This window comes from Marmota monax, unplaced genomic scaffold, assembly GCF_021218885.2.
Source record: "Marmota monax isolate L192 unplaced genomic scaffold, Marmota_monax_Labrador192_F-V1.1 WCK01_AAM20220418_F8-fsc00313, whole genome shotgun sequence".
In the NCBI taxonomy this organism is placed as follows: Eukaryota; Metazoa; Chordata; class Mammalia; order Rodentia; family Sciuridae; genus Marmota; species Marmota monax.
The window spans coordinates 501232-510908 of NW_026695173.1; the positions used below are offsets into that span (position 1 = coordinate 501232).

A 9677-nucleotide genomic window follows, 5' to 3' on the forward strand; every position below is an offset into this window, starting at 1 on the left:
AACTTAAACTGTTTCTGTCTTCAGACCTTGGAACATAGAAAAATCAAACTCAGGGAACAAAGTGTGTTTTGTGAAAGAATGAATCCTGTCCACTATCAAAGAAATTCAATGAAAACATTTTAGCAGCTCTTTCAGTACATGGGAATTGTCCTGGAAGCTCCTAAAGCACTTATAGAGAAAGCCATTTCTGTTTGTCTCTACTTAGAACTTCTTTCACCTGGTACAAACCATAGTGTAAACACACACAACATATTGGGTGTGTGAAGTTTCAAGCATCCAGCACCAACTGTATTCGATTTGCATCTCTCTTTCCATTCATTTCTATAGTGCAAAAAGAAGTGTAACTGAAAATTCAAACTCTTCCTCTCTGCAAACCATTCAACCAAGGAGAACCAAAGTTGGGGAACAAAGTGTGTTTAGTGAAAGGATGCATCCAACAGAGTATCAAAAAATCCAAAGAAAAAAAAGTTGCAGCTTTTTCAGTACATGGGAATTGTCCAGTTAGCTCCAAAAACACTGATGAAGAAAGTCATTTCTGTTTGCCTCTGCTTAGAGCTACTTTTACCGGGAACAAACCACAGAGTGAAAAGTTAGAATGGATAGGTTTTGTGAAGTCTCAAGCATCTAGCACAAACCATGTTTGATTTGCAGCTCTATATCCATCAAACTGTATTATACAAAATGAAGTGAACCATGAAAATTCTAACTGTTCCTGTGTGCAAACCATTAAACACAGGAGAACCAAATATGGGCAAAAAAAAAAGTGTATTTAGTGAAAGGATGAATCTGGCCGAGTATCAAGTAAATCCAATAAAACCATATTTGCATCTGTTTCAGTACATGGGAAATTTCCTGTTAGCTCCTAGAGTGCTGATAGAGAAAGACATTTCTTCATGCCTCTTCTTGGAGCCACTTTCACCAGGAAGAAACCACAGTGTGACAACTTAGAAAAGATTGGATGTATGAAATTTAAAGCTTCTAGCACCAACAGTGTTTGATTTGCAGTTCTATTTCCACCCACCACTACAGTGCAAAATGACGTCTAACCTGCAAATTGAAACTGCTTCTGATTGCAAACTGTGATCCAAGGAGAACCAAACTTGGAGAACAAAGTTTGTTTAGTGAAAGGATGAATCCTGTAGAGTATCAAAGAAATTAAAAAAAAAATAGCAGCTTATTCAGTTCATGGGAAATTTTCTGGTAGCTCTAAAGCACTGATAGAGAAAGCCATTTCTGCTGGCCTCCACTAAGAGCTTCTTTCACCTGGTACAAACCATAGTGTGAACACTTAGACTATATTGGGTGCTTGAAGTTTCAAGCATCTAGTACCTACTGTATTTGATTTGCAGCTCTATTTCCTTCCCTTTCTATAGTGCAAAATGAAGAGAAACCTGCAAATTCAAAATGCTCCTATCTGCAAACGATTGAACAAAAGAGAATCAAACTTGGGTACAAAGTGTATTTAGTGCAAGGATGAGTCTTGCTTAGTACCAAAGGAATCAAAAGAATAAATTTTGCAGCTCTTTCTTTCCATGTGAAATTTCCTTCTAGCTCCTAAAACACTGATAATAAAATCTGTTTTTGCATCCCTATGCTTAGAGCTACTTGACCAGGAACAAACAACAGAGTGAAAACATAGAACTGCTTGTGTTTGTGAAGTTTCAAGAATATAGCACCAACATTTTTTGATTTGTATCTCTGTTTCCATCCATGTGTATAGTGCAAAATATCATGAATACTGAAAATTCAATATGTTCCTTTCTGTAAACCATTGAACCTAGGAGAACCAAATTTGGGGAACAAAGATTATTTAGTGAAAGTATGAAGTCTGAAAACTATCAGGAAATCCAAGGGAAAAAAAATTTGAAGCTCTTTCAGTACATTCTCATTTTCCTGGTATTTCCTAAAGCACTGATAAAAACCCACTTCTGCGTGCTTCTGCTTATAGTTACTTTCACTAGGAAAAAAAAACACAGAGTGAAAACTTAGGGCACATTGAGTGTGTGAATCTAACAAAATCTGTATTTGATTTGCAGCTTTATTTTCTTCCACCTACATAGTGCAAAATGAAGTGAAACTTGAAAATTCAAACTCTTCCTTTATACAAACCTTTGAACTTAGTTGAACCAAACTTGGAGAATAAAGTGTTTCATGGAAGAATGAATTCTGCTGAGTATCAAAGCAATACAATGAAAACAATTTATAGCTCTTTCAGTACATGGGAACAATCCACAGATTGTTCACTTAGAACTGATTGTTTAAGTGATGTTTGAAGCATCTTGCACAAACCATGTTTGATTTGTAACCCTATTTGCATCCATCTGTATCGTGCAAAACAAAGTGAAACTTGAAAATTTAAACTGTTCTTGTGTACAAACGGTTGAACCTAGGAGTCCCAAACTTGGGGTACAATTTGGGTTTAGTGAAATTTTGAACCCTGATAAGTATCAAATACATCCTATTAAAAAATTCTTGCAGCTCTTTCAGTATATTGGGATTCTCCTGGAAGCTCCTAAAGCAAGTTCTTAAAAGTTTTTCTGTGTAGTTCTGCTTAAAAGAACTTCAACACAGACAAACCTCAAAATGAGCACTGAGAACTAATTTTGTATGTCAAGGTTCAAGCAGCTAGTAAACACTTTTTTTGGTTTGCAGCTCTATTTTCATCCACCTGTGTAGCGCAAAACAAAATAAAACCTGAAAATTCAAAACGTTTCTCTCTGCAACCCATTGAATCTAAGAGAAGTAAACTTAGAGAACAAAGTGTGTTTAGTGAAAAAATGAATGCTGCCAAGTATTAAAGAGATTCAATGAATAAATATTTGCATCTCTTTCAGTACATTGAAATTCTTCTTCTAGCTCATAAAGCACTGATATAGAAAGCTGTTCCTGCATGCCTCTGATTAGAGCTACTTGGACCAGGAACAAATCACAAAGTGAACACTTTAACTGGTTGTTTGCATGAAGTTTCAAGCATCTAGAAAAACCATATTTGATTTGTAGCTCTATTTCCATCCATCTCTATATTGCCAAACAAAGTGAAACCTTAAAATCCAAACTTTTCCTGTGTGAAAACTGTTGAACCTAGGATTCCCAAACTTTGGGAACAAAGTGGGGATAGGGAAAGGATGAAGCCTACCAAGTATCAAAGAAAACCAATTAAAAAAAATTGTAGCAGCTCTTTCACTAATGTTGTAAATAACTCAAACTCAGGTCAAAATAAACAAGGAAGAAGAAGCAGAAGCCCCTTTATTGAATACAGCAGTCTGTTTATAGTATTGTGAACAAAAAAGGCAGCATTCCAAAACCAATGATTCAGGTCTTTAAGCTAGCTAAACATAATATACAGAAGTAACTTACTAATCAAAAGTTATGTGCTTCTCATGGCTTAATCTACTCTTGGGCTGGAGCATTCTGAACTCCGCTCTTTGCTAACAACAGATAAAATTTTCTCAGAGCCCTCCTACTGTACTTGGAAGAACATCCAGTTTGCAGGCTAGCTCCATCAAAGACAGCAAGGCATCTCATTTGCAAGCATGTTCACAGTCACCTTATCTAAACCTTGGCTGAATATCCTTTTTGAAGGCAAGCTCCACCAAGACAGCAGGGCGACTTGTTGCAAGCACACTCATAGTCATGTCTGATTTTCTATATCGCCTTCATTTTGTTTCTGTAAATGAGTCAAAGCAGAAACAATTAGAGAAATTTTATGTTTCAATTGCTTTCACTTTTTCCGACTTTGGAAGACTATATAAAACAAAACATAAAACAAAAATTGTTACAGTGTTACCAAAAGAAGTTGACAACAAGGTAGAGAAATGACATAAAGGATTCAAATTAGCAATATTTGAAGACAATTCTAGTAAGAGGTCAGATCTTGTCAATTCAGGTAATGTCTTACTAAAGGTGTTCATAATAGTTTTTTCCAAATTCATAATTTCTAAAGTTAAATTTTGATGTCCATTTTACCATCTTTTAAAAGCATCCCTGGAATCACTTGTATTATATGGCACAGGAGTCACACAAATATGAGAAGAATCCCAGTCACACTTCAAAACACTTGTGGTAGCCAAAATACTTACTTGATTGCCAAGCCAGGAAACAGTATGTTGTAGATTTATCACATCTGTATTCAATTGAGAGTCTAAAACCTTTTGTTGTTGCCATAATAAATGAGCATCTTGATCCCATGCACTCATGAAATCTGCAGTTTGAATTTCTTGAATCAAAGCAATGCCAGCTATCATAGCTGTGGCATTTACAGAAGCAACTGCAAGGATTGAAGCTATAACTATTTCTATAAATTGTCATGAGCAGTGTAACAAAACTTGAACAGCATTGAACAAATTAGTAACAGACAAAGGATCAGACCAAGGCCAAGTCAAATTAACAGGCTTCCACAGTTCCATGTGAGTTTTAACAATAACTAAGAATAATTATTAAATTCTATTAAACCCCAATTAGTTCTATCTATACATTGAGTAAAAAAAAAAAAACAGTCTACACATGATAATGTTCCCCAAGTAATATAAGAATGAGAATCATTATGTGCTATAAGAAGTAAACAGAAAAAAACAAGCCCCTTTACACAATGGAACTCCTTCAACAGCTACAGTTATATTAGAAATATTACACAGATTTTTATGGAATGGTATATCTTCAATTCCCCCAAATACTGGAGGAGGGAAGAAATTAATATTATCATTACATACACAAACATCAAGTTCTCCCCAGGAAACAGCATGCACTGAAGGAGGATTAGGAACATAGGCCAAATTATCAAAAGAATGAGCAGAAACTGTACTTACCTGGAAATTAATAATTGCAAGCAAAGCTAATAGAAGATTTTTTTTCAGCTTCTTGAGTCAACCTTTACATCTGTCCTCATGTTGGGGATTCTGCTGTTTCTGTCACCATCGTAGAGGTTCTCTGCATTGCCAGCTCCTGAAATTGTCTGACAAATGGGTCACTCATTCTGCAATTTGATAAGTCCTGAAGGTACCTAAAAAGGCATTTTGCCTGTAGAAATAAAAGCAAACCCCATTCCCATATGGTGCAATGACCCAGAAATCCACACTTTATTTTCATGCCTGTACCATATATGTATTTCCGACTTTTGAAATAATGGCTGTGATTTAAATGTTGAGAAATGTTGCAGGGCTGCAGGAACCTCAGAAGCTGACCAAACATTTAAAAATTTAAAGTTAGTAAGATTTTATTAAGTATATTTTTAGGTATATAAGCCATAGCCATTTTTCCCCTCTTTGAGATCCTAGTAATTTTGACAAAAACCAACTTTGGGTCACAATCTTAAATGTACTGAAATCTAGCATACTTCTTTTGTAGTCATTTTCAGATGAAGTGGAATGGGACACAGAGCCTTATCTTAAGCAAGGTGGGGCTTTTAATAAATATTAAGTAAAATGCTGTAGTTTGGAGGTTGATCTTTGCTTTTTGAACATCATTTTATAAAGCTCAAATAAATTGTGCTCAAGTTCACGTAAATATTAGCTAACATAATATGATATAACATTTAAAACATGAAATAAAGAAAGGCTGAAAGATTTAAACATTTTGTAAAAAATAGAAAAGTACTTTTGTGTGTTACAATATTAACCATAATGCAGATTACTCTCTCATTGACTTAAACATACATTTAAGTTGTACATCAGTGTAAAAAGTAACATAAAACTTTAAATATCTTATTGATAACAGGTCCAGTAATAGAACATCAAATGATATAAATAAATCTCCAATATTTCTTTCCTCTTAAGCCTAAAATTTCATACTACTTTAGAACACTAGTTTGATATACTGCTCTTTTAAAGCTACTACCATATAGACTTGTATATATGGAAGATAAGAACATATTAATAGCACCACAATTACATTTATGTTTTTATATTAATCAAGTTTAGCTTTTAAAAAAATAACATGGTACCATTCTCTAAAAAACACTATTCTTAATTTCTGTAAGATTACTTGCTCTGGAAATAAGAAAAACAACTGATTAAAACACAAGGTTATGGGTAAACTAATGTTTTAAGAAATCTTTGTCCTTTTAACATATGACTGATTGTGAAGACAAACTTACACAGACCTTCTTTATCAATTACTTAAAAAGTCTTATTTACTTTATCACATAAAGTATCTCTTATAAAGAAACACCCCTTTTTTTCTATTAAATATGATTTTCAAATCTAGAACCTTCTAATATTATTTTCCTTTCCATCTGTTAACTTTTTTTTTCTTTTCACATTTTAAAACAATACTTGTAAATTTTTGAAATTTCTAAGTTTAAATTCCTTGTAAATTTTAGGCAGATTATTTTATATTAATAAAAAGAAATACTTGTTTTTACTTACATTACTCTTAATTGAAGCAGTTGAAATTTTGAACTTTTGTATAAAGAGATCTTGTATAAACTCTTGTATCTAGAATCACATCTGTTTATCATTTCATGAAAACACAGTGTCTAAGTATCAGGGATGACAAAGCAACTTTATATCTTTTTTTCTACATTTACCAACTTACAATATCATCAATAATGTTACCCAATGCAATGCAAGGAGTTATGAGTACCCAATGTTATATTTAACATTTAGCATATTAACTTTGTTAATCAATCAGATATTTAACAAAAGTACTTATAAATGAGTAATCCTATGTCTAATTTACTTTCCTTATTTTATCAAAACATCAGACAAGCGTAATGAACAGTGTTAGCCATTTCTTCCTTGTAGAAGAAAAGTTCTGTTGAAAAAAAGTCCTAGAACTAAAGCATATCAGACACTTCATAGACATCAACATTTTATTAGTATTTTTTGAACACCTAGAAAAACTTTTAAGCTTAATTTTAAAGACATCTTATTTATTTTGAAAAATAAGATGCATTGAAAATTAAGCTTACAAGTTTTTTGTTCACCCAATTTAAATTGAACCATTTAAATCACGTGAATCAAAAATATTTGGATTCATCTTTTTTTAATTTTTTTATGAGTGATCCTCATATATCTGCCAATCTTCCTATCATGTACATGGTATATGGACATATGCACATACAGACACACAACACATAACACAAGGGTGCACACATAACACAATATTAAAGGCCTTGTAGCTTTTCTCAGGTGAAATCTCCACTGCAATATTTAAAAACTCCACAGTTGATTAAAAATAGAACTGATTATGAAAACATTACCCTAGGTTTGTAGGATCAAAATCATGAGCTCAAAAAATATAGAATCTAAGAAAAAGCAAGTGTCTTAGAAAAAATGACCGGACAGTAATTAGTTTAGTCTACTTCGAGTTCAGGTTTGCAACAATCTTTTTGAAAATGACCTACTTTTCCACAATTGAAAAAAGTTCCCGATTTATTGGGTTCAAAGTCTGCAGCTATGACTGCAGCAAATATGGAAGTTTGATGTTCAATCCCTCCCACTCCAGAACAAGCTCTCATATATTCACTCAATGTAGTTTTGTTTGTTCTTTTAATCGTCTAAAAATATGTTTACATTCAGGGTTTGCATTTTTAAATGCTAATGTTTTTAATAATAGCTTTGCTATTTGATCTTGACCCACTGAAATCATTACAGCATTACACAGTCTTGCAAGAATATCAGTATAAGATTCAGTAGCCCCTTATATGGTTTTAATGGTGGAAGTTTGTGCTTGACCATTGGGTATTACATGTCTCCAAGCTCTCAAGAAAACCTGTCAAACTGGTTGGATATCTTGATCTGTATACTGAGCCTGCTCTCTAAATGCACAGTAATTACCTTTCCCCATTAACTTATACTCCATAGGTCCAGGGGGATTATAAGTCTCATTCTCTCTTGCTGGTTTTCGTGCCTCATCTTCACACCAACTTCCAAATTATAACCACTGAGATCCTTCTAAAACTGTTTTTACTAATGCCTCCCAGTCCAAAGGAATAAGTAATTTAGAAGTTCCCAAATTTTCTAACATACCTAGTACAAAGTGACACTAAGTGCTATATTGAGAGATTGCAGCTTTTAAATTCTTTATAAACTTGTATTCCAATGCAGTGTAATTATAATCAATCATTTGGAGATTATAATCAATCATTTTGAGATTATGTTTTGTTTTCTAGTTATAGAAAATAAATGTGGTGGATTAACAAAACAGCCATGGGAAGCTGTAAGATCATCATCATCATATATCATAGTAAGAGGAAATGAAAAGCACTATTGTTCTCTACCCACATCAACTTTAGACTTTGTCATTTGAAAGAGAGAAGCCTTAGGAAGAACAGTAGGTTTAAGAGAGGACCATTGATTTTTTAATTTCATTTTTTCCACAAAGGCCTCCATTATTTGTTTCATACTAGAGTTGCTATCTGAACTTTCTGAATCCCCCTTATTTTCCAGGTTTTTTTTTTAGAGAGAGGGAGAGAGAGAGAGAGAGAGAGAGAGAGAGAGAGAGAGAGAGAGAGAATTTTAATATTTATTTTTTGGTTTTTCGGCAGACACAACATCTTTGTTTGTATGTGGTGCTGAGGATCGAACCCGGGCCGCACGCATGCCAGGCGAGCGCGCTACTGCTTGAGCCACATCCCCAGCTCATTTTCCAGGTTTGATGTAGAAAAATCATCTGCAGTATCACAGATATTTTCCTTGGGCTCCATTTTATTAACTTTGGTATCAGATTCTGATGTATCAACTTTGCTTTCATGATTAGAACCCTTTTCATTATTTCTCTCTAATAATTGTAATGCTTGAGTAATAGCACTACACAGTGTTCAAATCCTTAAAGAAATAACATTTCTAGCATGATGCTGCTTATGGAGCTCTTTCTGAACCAGTTTCCATTTCTCTCAATTTAACTGGACCTTGGTTTTATACTGGAACCTGTAACAATGACATTCTATCATTTAAAATAACTTCTTGAGTCTCTTATGAGATGTTTTATACCTGTGGAATATAATAATCCTTGCAGTAACTCCACATATTTTTCCTTTAAGGACTGGAAGTATCCCATGTTAATTCTGAAAATCTCCCTTTTGTTTTCTCAACCTGGGTCGAATACCTTTTCAGTGCTTTGTTAATTCTGAAAGTCCCCCCTTCATTTTTCTACCCGGGGTGCTTACCCTTTTGGTGCAGGATCCTGTGGACTATGCCAAGTACCACAAATAACTCAAATGCAGGTCAGCATGAACAATGAAGAAGAAGCAGAAGGAGCCCCTTCATTGAATACAGCAGTCTTTTTATAGTGTTGTGAACAAAGAAGGCAGCATTCCAACAGCAATGACTCAGTCTTTAAGCTTGTTAAACATAATATACAGAAGTAACTTACTAATCAGAAGTAACCTGCCTCTCATGGCTTAATCTACTCTTGGACCAGAGCATTCTGAGCTCTGCTCTTTGTTAATAACAGATAAAAATTTTCTCAGAGCCCTCCTAGACCACTTGGCAGAACATCGTGTTTGCAGGCAAGCTTCACTGAAGACACCAGGGCGTCTCATTTGCAAGCACTCTCACAGTCATTTCATCGAAACGTTGGTGGAACATCCCATTTTCAGGCAAGCTCAACCAAGACAGCAGGGTGTCTCATTTGCAAGCATGCTTGTAGTCATGTCTGACACTCTACACAGTACATTGGGATTCTCCTGCTATTATCTAAAGTGAATTAGTAAAAGCTGTTCCTGCATGCTATTACAT

The 9677-nt window shown here is 34.3% G+C and overlaps 1 long non-coding RNA gene across 2 annotated transcripts; it reads right to left on the minus strand.

Annotated features, from left to right (window-relative positions):
• Window positions 1-3217: 3217 nt before the first annotated feature.
• On the minus strand, window positions 3218-9442 carry LOC124081876 (uncharacterized). 2 transcript variants are annotated; one of them, XR_006848172.1, is made up of 4 exons: window positions 9107-9442; window positions 4806-5016; window positions 4080-4201; window positions 3218-3667 (listed from the first exon to the last, which is right to left on the minus strand). It is a non-coding gene; the product is annotated as an uncharacterized LOC124081876 (long non-coding RNA). The 2 variants fall into 2 exon arrangements; XR_006848170.1 differs by having other exon boundaries at window positions 4080-4267.
• Window positions 9443-9677: the final 235 nt, after the last annotated feature.